We start from the raw sequence: 17,977 nt of genomic DNA on the forward strand, positions 1-17,977 counted from the left end.
CCTGTCACACGCTTAACCTAACTTACCTCACAGGGTAATAGTGAGGATAAAATGAAGGAGGAAAGAATGTTGCAAGCCATTTTGGGTCTCCATTTGGGAGAAAAGCAGTGTATAAATGTAATAAATAAATAAAGAAAATACATGGGAAGGCTGAACACTTGAGGTATTTCTTTCTTTATAAAAGAGGTTAGAAATAGAGAGGAGAAACACAGCAGGTTTATAATATTATGAAAACGATGGAGCATGTGGATAAAAATGTCTCCTCCTTACATAATACTCACACTTAGAATCATCAGCTGAAATTTATATGCAGTAGATTCAAGACAAATGCATAATTCATGGAACCTGCTGCCATAATGGCAGCAGGGGGTGGAATAATGGATTACCGCTCTAACTACTATTAGCCATGGTAGTTTTATAGATCAACATATAAAACATACATAGTTCTGTATGCCAATGGGTTTTTTTTGGGGGGGGGTGCTGTCACCTTTCTAGAGATTGAAATTTTCAGAAATTTGGAAGCCATGAAAAAAATGAAGATTCAGAGGAAACCGAAACAGTCAATGCTTATTTTCTTTTCAAATCTAATTAATTTAATTTTAAAATAAAACTCCTAATTTGTAATAGCATATCAAACTGTAGTAGTATTTCCCATATTTTCAGAATTTAAAAGTATAAAGAAATCACTGCAAACAACTATATGTTGGGCTTATATTGCATGTGTACCAGTTTTTCTGATAAGTCAGAAAAATAGAGGTTTAATATAAAACAAGCTTTGTAGTGTTTGTCCCCATAATCTCATTTAGATAGTTAAACTGTATAACACTGAAAATAATGAGCTCTTCAATACTGTATTGTTGCATACATTAGACCATGTTAAGTGTGAACAAATTAAACACATTTAAATATATCCTTTATAATATGCCACATATATGCATAGTGTATACAGGAATGATCTAATGCCGTAGATTCTTCCCTCATACCACAAATGTTGATTAAAATTATGTTTAAAAGCATTTTACTCATTCCCCAAAGAGAGAAATATTCATAGTATTTTTTTTAGTGCTCCCCAATACGTCCAGTTTCTTTCACTGGAAAATTGGCACAAATATTTAAAAGAGTTTTTAGTCAACCCTTGTCTAAACTTGTACCAAAACATCCATGGGGGAAGTCCCCCCCCATCTCTACACCTTCCTACCTTGCTTATGCCTTTCCAGAAAGCATCTCGCTGGCCATTGTTAGCAATATGATACTGGATCCAGCAGGGCTCTTTAAAATTATTATTTTTCTAATTTGAATTCATTTTCCATGAACACAAGTAAAACAAGGTTGACAAATCCCAGATGTGGCCTCTCTGGTATGATGTACAAAGGATTTGTACTTCTTCGTACGTGTTAGAAGGATTTCACTCAATACTGCCAATTGCATCTGCTGTCTTTCCTGGCTCAGGTTTGTGGCTCACCATACATACACATACATACACATCATAATACCACAGACATACAGAATCCAGCTTCCTGTATGCAATTATAAGGGCTAAAATCTGCTCAGAAAATGCTGGCTGAAGCCTCAAAAGCTAGAAGGGTGGATGAATATTTATGATGAAAATATTTACAATCCACTTTTCTCTCCATGGTTCGAGGAAGCTTATAAAAATGTGCAATACACAATAAAACACCAAATTTCCCTTTCGAATAAGCATTCCACCAGTGGTCAGGAGGTGATGGTAATGGGCCTCCAGTGCCCTGTGGAGGTTCCACACACCTTCCCATGAGTAGCAAAAAGTGAATTATGCAAAAAGTATGAAAACATTCTTAATCTGAATTAGTGTGTATCTCAGAATTAATGATTTCAGCACAGAGTACATTGCTCACAATCTTCAGAAATTATTCTTCCACTGTCATTTTCTATATCATTAAATCACACAGCCAATAAGTCCAGCTGTTTCCCAAATGCATTTAGTGCCATTAAAATTTCATTCTATTTTTAGAAATTCCCGTTCAGTAGGGTAATCCTATTCTGCATAGCTTCTCAGTCTTGAGCCCCTTTAGTATCATTTGCAAGTTCTATCTACCTTAAAATCCAGTCACAAGTGAATGGAAACTGAAGTTCTCAGCTAGTTAACTTGTGTATTTCAGAGAGCGTCACATCATTCTGACTGACTGAACTCTGATCCAGGTCAGGAACACTGCTGCCTAAGTGCATTAATAAATTTTGATGTGCAAAATGGTTCCAAAGCATCCACAAAGTGAATAAACACATCTGAACGAAAACTGGGCAACCACTTGGCTCTCCAGAAAATAGAATTCAACTGCAAAATTTCCAGACCGGTACTGAGGCAAAGGCTTCTGCCGCTATCCATTCTACATGTCAGAGAATGAGTCATGCCTATGAGTCATGAGCATTTCACTTTCACCTACATCAGCTCCCTTGTGATATCTTTTCCCCTCAATTCACAACCAGACTTACTGCTCTGGTGAGACAGCCGTCTGTTTGCCACCCTGGGCAGCCACACGCCTCTAGGATGCGACAAGCAGGGCATGCAGGGCACAGCCCTCACTCTATTATATTTATTTAAACACTTATACCCCACCTTCCTCGAGCGAAGAGGAAAGGAGAGGGATAAATAAATAAATACAATAAGCTCCCAGCAGCAAGTATTCAAGGATACCTCGCACACATATAGATCCTGCTGGAGAAGACACAGGTGCCAGCCACTGCTGCTCTCCAATCACTTACACGAGAACAGGTACCTCTATCCTCCTTTTCCATAGTACCTAAGGAGACTCAGGTAAGCACAGTCACAATATTTCAACAAAACCTCATCCTTAAATGAAAAAAATGCACAAAATAATTAGAATACCTCATCAGTTTTAAATTAAAACAGAAGTTATGAACTGTCCCAAATGAACCTTCCCCAAGTGTTGTTACTCTTACACTGCTATGCTAAACTGAACCGAATATAACAACAAGGAAAGGAAACAACTAGAAGTACAAAACAACCAGACAAAGAATATGACGCGGAAGCCAAGCGGATTAGCAGTCTTGACCAGGATACCCATCAGAAAGTCCGCGGCCACATAGAAAAAGTGTAGTTTATTTTACAGTGCAGAAATATATACAGATACTCCTTTCCGCTCATAACATCCCACATAGAACTGCGGTTTCACTTCATTATATACAGCTGGTGGTTGCAGCCACCAATCACAGTAGATACTCAATTATCCTGGCATTGCTACTGCATTGCATCAGCCACCTGGCTCTAGCTGGATCAGGCCAGCTTTCTCTAGCTCCCCAGGTACTTTCCAGGCTGATTACATCATCCTTAGATCTCACTGATCTATCCTGCACCTGTCAAACTAACTGACAGACTTGTAATCTTGACACTCCTTCTCAAGGATTTCAGATTAGTTTGATTAGTTTCATGAATCTATTGCAATCCACAATTTTTGTAAATAGATCTGCCACATTACCAGCACTGGCACACTTTACAATACATACCAAGCCTTTGTTCACAGCTTCTATTACACTGACATATCTTATTCTTATATGTTTACTTCTGCCTTTAAAGTTTTGCTCAGTCGCAAGTTGTAGCGCTGATTGACTGTCAGTATACACCTTTACTGGTAATTGTACAGACACATTGAGTTCCTTCATGAGATAGACAAACCATTCCACCTGGTTTATACATTCACTCACAGCACTATATTCTGCTTCACATGAACTCATGGCTACAAATGACTGTTTTACAGATTTCCAATGTATGGGTGCTTCACCAAAATACAACACATACCCGGTCGTTGATTTTGCGTTCCCCTGATCTGCCCATGATGCATCTGCATACGCAGTCAGTTCCCCATTACATGCATTCAAGCATAACTGTTTGTTCACAGATCCCTTCAGGTATCTGAGTACACGCTTAGCTGCTTTCCAGTCACTCTGCTTTGGTGACATATTTTTTCTGCTCAGGCAATGTACCGCCTGATATGTCTGGGCGAGTCCAACAAGCAAGATATAACAAACTTCCTATCAGGGACTGATACAGAGATTTGTCACACTCTTCTTGTTCCTGAGACTCTTCACATAAATAACCTGTGACCATTGGGGTTTCAGCTGCATTAGCATCAAGCATGCTAAACCTTTCCAGCAACTGTTTTATTTTTTCTGTTTGAGACAAGTAAAAAACACCTTTACTGTCCCTGTTTATTTTTACCCCAAGATAATTTCTTATCTCTCCCAGACATTTCAGTTTAAAGCGTTCTCCAAGCTGTTTTTGAAATTGTTCCTGGTCACTCTCATTATTGGTTATTACACACAAATCATCCACGTAAATCAGCACGTATGACTCCTTCTGATCTGTGCACCTTGAAAACAAACAAGGATCAGCAACACTCTGTGTGAAGCCTAACTTTTTAACAGCGTCAATTAAACATTTGTGCCATTCCCTCATCCAGGTGCAGCCAATTTACAAACTGCCACCTGGTAGATTAGAGTGAGAAACCTTGAGCTATTGGCATTCTTCCATTTCAGCCTTCCTTGCTCTGAACCACAATAGCTTTTCTCTTTCATTGTCAGCTACTATTCTTTCATAGCTGCCAGGTTCACCATCATCCATACTGTAAACATGATCACAATCATCAAAGCCATATCTTTGTGGAGGTACTCCTTTATTACTTCTGTCTGATCGTCTGACAACCGTCACTAGACTCCCCTCCTTCTGGAGTCTCAACCTTCTCATTTCCATGTAATCTTGGCCAATTAAAAGATTCTCCAAAGTTCGCAAATTTGCTAAAAGACACCTGGTTCTGATCATTAGCAAAGCGATAAGATTTTGCTGCATTCTGATATCCCAAAAAAATCAGCGGTTTGGATTTCTTGCCACCTGCTCTGCGGTTCTTTAAAGGTATATTCACCCAAGCCTTTGTACCAAACACTCTTAAATGCTTTAAAGAGAGATTTCTATTGTACAATGCCTTGTAGGGAATATTGTTAATGCTGGAGGTTCAAAGTCTATTAATCAAATAACAAGCCACCTTGATGCCTTCCCCCCAGAACCTGGGTTTTAGATTAGCATCCTCTATCAAAGCTTGCAACATTGACTTTAGATAACCAATCCTCCTCTCAGCCACACCATTCTCCTGAGGGACACAGGGATTAGCCAATCTGTGCTCAATTCCCTTGCTTTCTAACCACTGGGTAAATGCACTAGAGACAAATTCACCGCCTCTGTCAGATTGTATACTGGATACCTTGAGGTCTAGCTGCCTTTCCACCCTTTTAATCCAATACTTGATGGTTTGACATGCCTCACTTTTCTGCTTCAGCAGATACACCCAGCCATAACGAGTAAAATCATCCACAATACATAAAGCGTATCGGTTCTTAGACACACTCTCAGGAAATGGACCACAGAGATCTAAATGAGCAATTTGCAGAGGTCTGGTTGCCACCCTTTGGCTTACCTTAACCACTGGACTACGTCTGCTTTTAACAGATTTGCAGACAGTGCAATCTAGGAAAGAATTACATCCATTCAACTTAATGTCATCCTTCCCTAACACACTCAGGGTCTTCTTTAGAATGGAAAAGGAGGCGTGGCCAAAACGCCTATGTAGAAGGTGTATGCACTCATTATGTGGATTTTTATTCACAGACTCCACTACCATAGAAGTTTCTCCTGTCCTTCTATGCACCACATAGACATCCTTTTGCAAGTGCCCTTCTAACATTACAACCTCCCCCTGGCTTATCTGGCAGGTGTTTCCTTCAAACTGCACCTTAAAACCAGTCTTAGCCAGCACAGAAACACTTAGCAAACTATGCTGTAACTCAGGCACACAAAGTACATTTTGAAACATATGATTTAACTCTGGGAAAAACACCTCCCCTTCAGAGTGTACCTTTAAGTGTCTCCCATCTGCCAGACTTACTTTAGACTTAGCAGACTGCTTTTGGTTAACCAACATGGAAGCTTTGTTAACAAAACATGTACTTGCCCCACTGTTCAAAAGCCAAATGTCCTCTTTGTCTCCAGCCTCTGCCAGCACAACAGCAGTGTAAGTTCCATTCACTGACTGTCTCTTTGGTTGCTTTTTCCTGGCCAACTGGGGACAATTTTTTTTCAAATGTTGTGAGGACCCACAGAGAAAACACTTTCTGATGAACATCACGCATTCCTCCTCTTGCTTGTAGCTCTTACTCTTCCGGTCTCCCTCACGTGCTGGCGTCTGAGCCATCTGCGCAGAGTAGAACGCTGCCCCTCCTCGTGGGTTGTATCCCTGTTGGGCTGCTGTCATCGGCGTTTACTTTGAATTGCCTCTCTGCCTGGGTTGATTTACACCGAACTGCACGGCACTTGACTCCCGTGACGACTCCGACGTTCCTCTCGGGTGAACTATGAACTTCTGGGCTGCAGTCATCTGGTTACGTCTTTCCTCCCGTCGTTCCTCTTCTTCCAGAATTCGTCCCGTCACGTATTCATAGGTTAGTTGCCCTGCTGCCAGGCTCTCCAGCGAGGTTACTAAAACATCAAAGCTCGCATCCAGAGAAAAAAGCAAATACACCCGGTCCTCCGCAGATATAGCCTTTCCCCTCAATTCCAGCTGTCTAAACAACTCTGCCAGAGTCTTCAAGTGGGCTGCGGCCGGCGTGTGCAGTGATTTATGGCATCTATAAAGACGCCTCATTAGTGCTAGCAGCGTGCCTGCTGAGTCCCGGAGATACACTGCTCGCAGACTATCCCATGCCAACTTTGCATGCTCTTTGCCAACCACAAAAATAAGCTGGTCATCTCCCACCGTCAAGGTGATATTGGCAAGGGCTTTTATGTCCTTGGCAATCTCGGCTGCTGTAGTAGGGAGTCTTTCCACAGCATCCCATAAATCTTCCCTTTTCAGATACTGCTCCAACCTCACAGACCAAACGTGGTAATTCTCTGAGGTGAGTTTATCCACCGGGATAAAAGATTGTTGTGCCATTACTCACACACAGCCGTCACTTCTCTAGTAGCTTCTGAAAAATGCTGGACTCTGCTTAACTACCACCACACATAAAACCTGCGCAGTGTAGCAGAAACACTCCTGTAACGTAGAGGAGCTGGGCCCAGAGCCCTGACGCGGAAGCCAAGCGGATTAGCAGTCTTGTCCAGGATACCCATCAGAAAGTCCACGGCCACATAGAAAAAGTGTAGTTTATTTTACAGTGCAGAAATATATACAGATACTCCTTTCACACGCTCATAACATCCCGCATAGAACTGCGGTTTCACTTCATTATATACACCTGGTGGTTGCAGCCACCAATCACAGTAGATACTCAATTATCCTGGCATTGCTACTGCATTGCATCAGCCACCTGGCTCTAGCTGGATCAGACCAGCTTTCTCTAGCTCCCCAGGTACTTTCCAGGCTGATTACATCATCCTTAGATCTCACTGATCTATCCTGCACCTGTCAAACTAACTGACAGACTTGTAATCTTGACAGAATAGAAGTGCCTTTCTGAATTGAAATACGATCTTGCATTAAAGAGGCAGAGATATGATAAGCAACAGCAGAGAAACAGTGAACAGCAGAGTAAGAAAAAAGCTTCTGTATTATGAGAAGTCACTTGATGTCCTCTTTATCTAGACCAGTGGTTCCCAACCTTTTTTTGACCAGGGACCACTAGGACTTTTTTGTTCGGTGAAGGGACCCCAAGGTTCAAAATAAAAATTCTGAGAATTTGAAAATAAACTTTAATCATAACTGTTAGTTAAACATGAAACTTAGAATAATACTTGAATATATTTTTTATAATAGAGAACTTTTAATTGAAAATGAATGTGATTTTTGAGCTTGCATCTTTTTTACAAGCTGGGCAATTCTGGGGCTAATACTGTTGCTCAGATCTACACGAATATCATCACTTGTTTCCAATCGATTTCTGGTCTTGTTCTTAATTATAAGCAAAGCAGAAAAACCTTGTTCGCATAAACAAGTTGTGGAGAAGAGTATAAGATATCGCAAGGCGAATCCCCGAACTGTAGGATATGAAATTGCTTTTTTATACCAGAACTCTTCAAGAGAAACGGATTCAAACGCATCCTTACAGTGCCTATCATTTTGTAATTCAATGAGCTCTTCCTGGATTTCTTCTGCAACCTCTTCAACAGCAATACCAAAAGGATTGCGAATCAGCTTTTGGGTATCTTTTGATTCGGTCTGCTTATATTCCGGGAACTTTATAACTTTGTTTCGCTGACCTTAATTTAGTTCTCGCGGACCCCTGGGGGTCCACAAACCCCTGGTTGGGAACCAGTGACCTAGACTGTAGGTAGTCTGGAAACAGACACAAAACTGAATTTACTGGGGGAAAATCCTAGCGGTTTTTAGGAGGAGGATGCTGAGAACTTACTTTGTTCATGCTGATTTTTTGTAGTGAAGCCTCTGTGAAAGACTGGCTCACAGGCAGTATTGTCAGCAGTTTCATATCTGCACAGTAGCATTATTTGCGATGGCAGCTGGGTAAATGATGATCAAAGCAGGTTTGGTTATCACAGCCATCTCATTTAAAAGTAGAGATGTTAGCTTGTAGGTGCTGTTCACTCAAATGGCAGCATTCCTTCTCCTTGCTCTTCACAGCCAAGACCCAAATGTGCAGCTCCAGCCTTCATCAATTTCATGTTAATTTCACATAGGTATGATGCTGCCTTATACAAAAAAAAAAAAAAAAAACTACTGGTCCATCAATGTCAGTCTTATCTACTCTGACTGGCCGCAGCTCTCCAGGATCTTAGAAGGAGGTTTTTCAAATAATTTACCATCTGATCCTTTTAACTGGAGACGGTGGATATAGAACCTGGGACTTTCTACATGCAAAGACGACGCACTACCAGACAGTCATATTCCTTAGGCCCAACACTGTGCACCTTCCAATATATGCATTAACAGTGCTGCTCACCCACCACACAGAAGATTACATTGTTAATGTATTAGCTTGCAGCTCAGATCCTAGAAACATGAAACAAAGCTGACTAAGGCTCCCTTTGCTACTTTTGGGGGAAAGAGGAACAGTTCCTGACTGATTTTTAAGCTGATTTTTCCCCCTTGGGCAGACGACAGTCCCATGTTTAGGTGCCATTACACTGATCAACTCAATCGCAAATCAGTGAACAAACTACATTTCAGAGCTGTTCTGACCTAGTTTTTAAAAAAGGAAATATTTTTGCTAGCCATGTATCAAGAATTTCTGCCACAAACCTTAACTGTAATTTTCTTCTTAATGTTTGCCAATTAGCTCTAAGCCCTGTTAAAATGGAATACTAGGTAGCAGTAACTTTTACACCAATGAACTGCAAATGTAGTCAGCATCAGCAAATCATGGTAGAGGAAAAGGGGAGTGAAATATCCTGGAGCTCACCCCCTTTCTCTTAGGAAGAGGTTTCTACATCCCCTACCCCACCTGACCCTTTTAATTGGAGATGCCAGGGATAGAACTGTTATGCCTGCAATAACCCACAAGGACTGACATTAGGCCTAACTATCCCAGGCTGACTAGAAATTGCTAGGAATAGAATGCTGCGTTAGATGGACCCAATAATTATGCTCTTCATATATACAACTTCTAAATTACTGATTGAGGTGGCTGTAGCAATAGGTATATTTAATTTCTACAATATTTTAAAAAGTAAACTAAAATATTTGAAATGAAAGCCACCACATATTAAGCTGTATGCACCACACCTACAGCTCATTCCTGAGCATGGGGGCCGAAGGGGCTTAGGAGGCAACCAGCCCCCTACGCCAGCATCCATGTCACTTGCACCGTGCAGACTTGGCGTACTGCTACTTGTGGCGGCCCCCCAGGACTGGTGGGGCAGAGCAGCCCATAGACGCTGGCTCGGCCTCCCGTTGGTATCCTGCTGGTGCAAGTGCTTGCACTGGCATCCTGGGAGGTGTTCCGGGGGGCAGGGCTGCTGGTAGGCTGCCTCCTAACCCCTTCCAGCCTGGGAATGCCCCCTTCTGAAACAGTGGTGCTGCACCAGGTTTTTCTGGCGCAGCATCACTGTTTTCTATGGGGCTTTCCACCCCATTTTTTAAATTATTACTTTTAAAAATGGGGTTTTAAGCCTTGCAGCGGACGGGAAACCTCTTTGGAGGTGATGCCGCGGCACCTCGGCCACACCATCCCCTTTCGCTGCCAGGCTCAGGAATGGGCAGATAGTATATCTGTTCTGTCCCACGCCTGAGCAAGGCTGAGCAAATGAATGCTATGAGAAGGAAGGGCAGGGCAAATGTACATTTCACATTAAAATTAAGGCAAAGTTGTAGGATTGGATCTGAAGGAATCAAGGATTTCCCATTCTGTGCTGACATCTTTGATTCAAATGGGACAGTTAGCTCACCCATCAATGAAAATTTTGTTTCACTGATGCACTGTCACCTAAATGTGGATCATACGCGAAGCAAACTTGCCGGTTTACAGACAGGAAGGCTGGTACCACTCTTAACAGCACTACATACAAAATACACCCATGATTCTTTAACAAGTTTCTGCCACCTCTCCTGTAAACTTCCACAGAGTGCCTTGCATGAGAAAGCAGGTTCTGCCACAAGCGGTTTTAAATGCTTCCTCCCCAAGGGATGCACTGATACCAGAGATTGAAAAAAGACAATGGACAGTAAGCAAGTGCTGTTCTGATCATCCTGGACTGGAAAGGAAGGGAATGCAAATCAGTCAGCTTTAAAACAACACAGAGCCTCTGGTAAGAAACAAAGAGGCCACTTTGAGCAGTTCCAAGATGTTTAAGAGGTATCACTAAATATGACATGGGAAATCATCCCTTATAACATTTGGGGGCAGTTTGCAATTTTATTTCAACATTTCAAATTATACCTAAAAGATGCTATGGTAGCTTTTTTCATATAATTATTTACATATGAGCCCCTCCCCCTGGCATTAAAACTAGCAAACCTGCCATCTGGGCTCCTCCTTTTAGGCAGGAGAAGGTGCCATCCAATCTCATTACAAATACCAGAAAATATCCATAGCTGCAACAGTAATCACTTTGCAATCTACTTGAAGTCCAATGTGAAACTGCAGTAATGCTCTTCCTTCAACACTTCAGATCTAGAAATGAAATTCAGTTCAGGAAGAAGCTCAGCCAGCAGCCTACTTCAGCTGATGCATAATGTGATTTAAACAAATACATCCTATTACATGACTTTTTGTTTACATAGGCAAATATGGTACTTAAGTCACTTTGTCTGGCAGCATCCATGCAACTGCTCTAAAGACCCCCCCCCAAAAAAACCAAAATACCAACAACAACAGTACTCCAAGTTTTCCCCAAAACATTCCAGAGGATAAAGCATTCAGTTACTAGTTCAAAGAGGCAGGAGAATCTTTCCTTGAGAGTCTCTACAGATGAAGCTACTGCCACAGAGCCCCTTTTATCACAGTGGAGCAGATCCCAGGTACAAGGGTTCAGCATGTCACACAGCTGTTAGGTTGAAGTGAAGAATGATCCAGCAGTTTGCTTATCAAACCTAGTGCCTCATATAGGACAGTAAGTTGGGGGGGGGGGAAGGGTCATTGCTTCCCCTGCCCCAGATTATTTAGGCACTGGTGGGGCTGCCCCCTTGGCAGTTTAGCGCCAGTCCTTATTTTTTAAGCTGGACTGGAACCAGTGCTTTTCCTTCTGATTCCAAGTAACCACCTACTAAAGACCACTTTAAACTGAGAAGGGGAAATCTCTTCAACAGTTTCAAAGATCCTGGGGAAAGTATCAAGAATATTTTAATGATGGTTGCTTCACTCCTGAAGAACGGTGGGTGTTCCCTTCACTTATGCTCCCCCCACAAAAAAAAAACTAATTTTTTGCAGGTCAACAATTTATCTGCTCAGATTTATAGCCATTTCCAATCAAAAAGACTCTGGGCAAGGAACATACCAAAACAAAGTGATTTTTCAAAATGCAGCTTAAAATACATCACTAAACATATCACTAAAAGTAACACCTACTGGTGCCCATTAAACATATGCTCGGTAAGACCAGGGATGTCAAGTTCCAATTTCAAGTTCAAATGGGTGAAAGACCAAATTCCCTACCCAAAATACATTTGGGGCTCCAGTCATAGCTTCAACCCTGAATCACATCTCCCATCTCCGCCCATCTGATAATCCTCCACAGGCTCTGCCCGGATACTGGCAAGCATTATCTAGTCATTCTACCTGACTCAGTCCTGGGTTAACATCATACTGCCCCCCTCCCCATAAGACAGTAAGGGAGGAAAGAAGAAGAGATTGGATGTGGAGAACAAAAGATTGAGGGGGTGAGAAGTGAAAAGGTGGGAGCAGAAGAGCATGATAGTGGCAGCATGCAGTGCTGTCACTCACTGGGGCCAATGCAGCATGCAGCTGGTGCTCTATTCACTCACCTCCCCACTGCCACCCAGAGAGATGAAAACCAAGGAAGCAGCTCTGTGCTGTGCCAGCCCTAAACGAGCAGAGCTAGAGTTCATTCACAATAGGGCTGTCAGGCAACAACTTTCTGCTATGTGAGCAAGCATGGCAGTTTCATCTTCCATCTTTTGCTCAGTGCAGTGGGGATCAGCTCCTGGGATCGATCTCCTTTCTCCCTGGGCGGCGCCTGCCTCCAGATAGAAGGCACTAGATAATGAAAGATACTGACAATATAACCTGTGGTACCTTACTCAGAAGAAAATCTCACCCAATTCAACGAGGCTTCCTCACAAACAAAGTTTTTATAGGGCCACAGCCAAAAGAGAAAGCAAAAATGGCAAACTCACTTTTCTCCGAAACAGAATTGTCCCTGAGCAACCACAATGCAGACTTTGAACTCCTTAACAAGCAACAGCCTTGACTCCTTCAGAGGAAAGTCCCAGACAGGCAGGCTGACAACAGACAGAAGCTGACTCTCCTAAGCCACCCTTCACAGCTAAAATATAAGGTTACTCAACATGCACCTTAAAAAAAATCACCCATTTTCTTGAGGGAAGTTCTCATGGGTTGCATGAGTGCCCTTGGTAAGCTGAACGCAGCCCACAGACCATATGCTTGACACCCCTGATTAAGATCTTTAGCAAGCATGATAAGAAGGCAGTTTCAGAGCTGGGGGGGGGACTATTACAAAATCCCCTCCAGGCCCTTCTTATTCACAGGGTTGCCAGGTCCCTCTTCACCACCGGCGGGAGGTTTTTGGGGCGAAGCCTGAGGAAGATGGGGTTTGGGGGGGGGGACTTCAATGCCATAGAGTGCAATTGCCAAAGCAGCCATTTTCTCCAGCCGAACCAATCTCTATCGGCTGAAGATCAACTGTAAAAGCAGGAGATCTCCAGCTAGCACCTGGAGGTTGGCAACCCTACTTATTAAAGTTTGTTACATGAAAGGCACACTTAAATAGGGAGCACTGCTGAAGTAGATGGCTTTATAAACCATTTAGACATACCAGCCAGGATGGCTTTAAGTGTAACCGTCATAATTTGAGGCAGTTTACCCCTGGTAACTAAATGAAGGAAAACAAGACAGACATCTCCGCGTTGTTGAGCTATGAGAGCATCTGACTAGGTACTACCAAAGGCAGGGTGCAGATTAGATGGCACTCTGCCTTGCAGAATCAGACCATTTCTCACATCCTATTCCCAAGCAATTTGTGGATGTATAGGTTAAAAACTAATTCCTTGTGGTAAGAAAGACTGTAAATGCTGAAACAGCAATGCTACTCCAGAAATCCACCCCTGAAAGAGACAAGCGGCTGTACTACTCGAGTTGCCAGACCATTTTAAGCCATGATTCTGTTGCCACAACTTTCACACAAGGTCTGACAGCAATGTTCACAAGTCATAGCTTATCAATTCCCATGAGGGAAGTGGGGGTGACTGAACCCATCCAGTTAAAGCAGGAGATACTATGGAATCAAGGCCACCTTAGCAGAAAGAACTAGAAGTGAACAATTTGTAACAAAAACCTATAATTTTATCTGCACAAATGGAACATATTTGGCTCTAGTCTTTGTACTCTTTTGTTACAACACTAAGCAACACCACTTGTCAATAAGATAAGAATGTTTTTGTATTCCAGGTTTTGAATTTTCGTATTTTTGCATAATTACTATGTCTTGGTTTTTGACCCTTTGCCACTTAAATACTAACAGCTGGATCCAAAGCCATCTTTAGCCTGTAGAGAAGCATTTCAACATGTGAAAGGGAGGCAGTTCTTTCTTTTCTTTTTTTTACTGATTCCCCATCCTATTGCAGCTCCTATCACACCCTAGGGCTTATGAATCTTCTGAGACAGTATGAATCTTGAGAGATCAACTTAAATTCCAGTCTGGTCAACAAAAGGAATAGAAGAGCCCACCTGACCCCTTCATAAAGTTGGCAAAACAATAGACATGAGATCAGGTAGAACTGTGGAATTTTTTTGAATTAAAGAGTCCACATTTCTGGAGATTATGAACCCATGGATCTCTCTTTTATGGCAGTGTGCGTGTGTGTCTGTGTGTGAAAATTCATGGGGGAATTCAAATATGCAATACTTGCTCTCCTATCAAATAAAACATTTTACTAGTTTAGCAATGTAAAATGCATAATTTATAACTTAGTTAGCATATACAATTGTTCTAATTAGCATATTTATATAATTTAAAAGTATAAATGCCTTAGTTTCTTTAAGCACAACTGCAATACTTGAGATTGCTGGGAACTGCTGCACCCTATGCAACTTTAGAATGTGTATCATAATTTTGCCATCTGAGAGGTAAGGAAAAATAAAAGTTGAAATTAGAAAACTAACCCATATAGTCACAATAGGATTAGGAGCACATCTAGATATCAAGGAACACTGAGAACACTGAAAACACTGAACTGTTTACAGCATATTAATAGTTGTCAGAATTATTCATTTTAAAAAACAACATTTTAAAGGATAAGTTTGAACTCTACCATAAGCATAGGGATTATCAGAAGCTAAAGCCGCAGATTATTTTACTCAAAATGAAAACTTTATGTAGGACATTGCCTTAAAAAGTAATTTACTCATTCCAAAAGAGAACACATTTCCATAGCAAATTCCCTCCAAATTTCCCATCAGAAAAACTGAAAGTCCTCAAAACACAAAGTGCATACTATTTTCTGGGCCTAAACACCTCTGTCTGGAATTCAAGATAACCAACTACTTTCCTGAAAGCATAGTGAGATAAACAAGTCTTCTATAAATGGGCTTTAACATGGATTTAACATGATGAGAAATGCATGAAACTCAAACTCATCAATGCAATATCTGAGATGTGGTACACTGAAATCTTCGGTATAGATAGCTGCAAGGGGGTTTGATAAATTATATTAGACAAAGCAAGCCCATTTAAACAATTTACTTGAGAGTTCATGAATACATCTTCCCTTCTATTCTTGCTCAGAGATGCTCAGGATATTCCATAAAATTCACGAAGTGCTACACAGTACCTGGACCTAAAGAAGCTTAACATTCTAGTTCCAGTTTGAACATTACAGAAGGCTTTCATTCATGGGGCCCTCACAAATCACCACCATAAAGAACAGCATCTAAAGCTTTATCCTTAGAACATATAATATGCTGGACTGATCATACTTCACCATGATTTCTAGGAAACTGCATACACCCATAATTCACCTTTTTAATTTAACAGAACGGGAATGTTTAGATTAATTTCTACAATCAGAGAAGAGAAGCCTACGGACTAAAATCTGAGAAAAACCTTATATTTTTCCAACAGTGGATTAGACAAAAGTTTTTGCTACACACAAGTGTTAAGTTTTTAGCAGCTTATACTGTTGCTTGTTAATAGGAAGCACTAAAATCTTCCACCCATCCTAGAGTTAAACATATCTTTGGATTTCCAAGAAGCTTTTGGCAAAGAGCCTCACGAAAGGCTCTTAAGCAAATACAATAGTCATGGGATAAATTTGGGTAGGTCCTCTTATGGATGACTAGCTGAAAAACTAGGAACAGTTTTCACAACAGAAATAAACAGTGGAGTCAAACAGGGGTCAGTTTGGGGAGAGATGTTTATTTAACATTCAAGAATAATTTGGAGTCAGGAAATTTATCAAGATAGCCAGGTTCACTGATGACATAAATAATTCAGGAAGATGACATCCAAGCAGGGTTTGAAAAGCTCCAAAATATTCACTTCAAATTGAATGAATGGGAATACAATGGCAGATAAAATTCAGTATGAGCTGCACAGTGGAAAAAATAATCTTACCTGCATGTAAGCTGATAAGGTCTATTTAATATTAGGAAGGGATGAGTAAAGCAACAAGTAAAATAACTGCATAATATAAACATGGCATACCAATACTTAGAATATCATTAACAGCTCTGGTTTTCCAATTTCAAACAACTTTGGCCTGGTATGATAATAGGAAGAATGGTAGGTCACTACCCTTTTAATCTCCTGCCCATCCTCAGGGATGTAGGGAGGATACCTTTTAGTCTGTGAACAGATTGCTTGGGGTGTCTTGAGCACCACGTCACTTTTGTCGGTCCAATTTAATTTCCCTGTGTTGTGTCAACTAGATCTTGGGGTGTGTGAAAGCTACCATCTGCAGCCCAGACCCATGCCCTCCATAGCTTGTAAGATCTTATGACCAGGTAATGAGTCCTCTGATCCAGAAAACTGTGAACAGGTATTAGCCAATTAGCAGATAAACAGTATTAGCCAGTTATACACCTGTGTCAAATCTGCTTCTTCTGGGAAAAGTTATTGAACAGGCAATAGCAGAACTTCTCCAGCTTCACTTGAATGACGCATCTGCCCTTGCCCTTTTTCAGACAAGCTTTAGGCCTGGCATCAGGGCAGATGCCTTCAGTAGTAGTGGTAGATTATCTTCCAGATAAGGAGAGCATATAATTGCGGCTTCTATCAGAATTTTTGGCTTCTATTAACACCATGGACCATACAATACTCCTAAAAGGAGGAGCAGACTTGATTGAGACGTTTTCAAATGTGTTAGGCCCTTTTTAATAGGCTGTGCTTTAAGGACAACAGTGGCAAATGCATAATTCCAGATGGGAAATGCATAATTAGATCCATACGATCCTTGTTAGGGAATGGGGTGTTATCAATATGCTGATATCACCCAATAATAGATCACCTAGGCTAAATAACCAGGAAGAGTCATCTCTGTGCTGAGCCAATGCCTAAATGTGGTAGTCATAAGGCTGAGGAAGAATAAACTGAATCCAAATGAGACTGAAATGCTACTGCTTTACAAAATGCCTGCAATTTCATTGAATCAGTTAAAATGTTAGAGTACTTCTATACCCAGGCCACCTGGTAGCAAAAAATACTTTTTTTGTTCTTGCATTTAATTTGGAAGTTATCCCCATTTCTGCAGACATCTAATCTGGCCATACTGATCCATGTTATGGTAACCTTGAGGCTAGATTACTGTAATACAATCTACATGGGGCTGACAATGAAGGTGATTTGGAAGCATAAGGTGGTACAAAATATGGCAACCTGTTTGTTATCAGCAGCCACCCACCTTTTAGAACCACATTATACTGGCACTAAAGTCTCTTCAAGAGCCCTGTGGCGCAGAGTGGTAAACTGCAGCACTGCAGTTCAAGCTCTGCTCATGATCTGAGTTCAATCCCAACGGAAGTTGGTTTCAGGTAGCCGGCTCAAGGTTGACTCAGCCTTCCATCCTTCCGAGGTGGGTAAAATGAGTACCCAGCTTGCTGGGGGTAAAGGGAAGATGACTGGGGAAGGCACTTTCAAACCACCCTGTAAACAAGTCTGCCTAGCAAACGTCAGGATGTGATGTCACCCCATGGGTCGGGAATGACCCAGTGCTTGCACAGGGGACCTTTACCTTTTTAAAGTCTCTTCACTAGCTGCCTATTTGTGTAATGTAAGGTGCTGGTGCTTACCTAAAGGCCTTCATAACAAGGAATAACTGTCTCTCCCTGTATAAATCCATGCAGCAAT

At 41.5% G+C, this 17,977-nt stretch overlaps 1 protein-coding gene across 1 annotated transcript in view; it reads right to left on the reverse strand.

Annotated features, from left to right (window-relative positions):
• RAB10 (RAB10, member RAS oncogene family) overlaps positions 1–17,977 on the reverse strand; it is a 40,381-nt gene that overhangs the window by 14,490 nt on the left and 7,914 nt on the right. The gene's annotated exons all lie outside the window — the stretch shown is intronic.

The sequence above is a fragment of the Euleptes europaea genome, chromosome 7 (genome assembly GCF_029931775.1).
Source record: "Euleptes europaea isolate rEulEur1 chromosome 7, rEulEur1.hap1, whole genome shotgun sequence".
Taxonomy (NCBI): Eukaryota; Metazoa; Chordata; class Lepidosauria; order Squamata; family Sphaerodactylidae; genus Euleptes; species Euleptes europaea.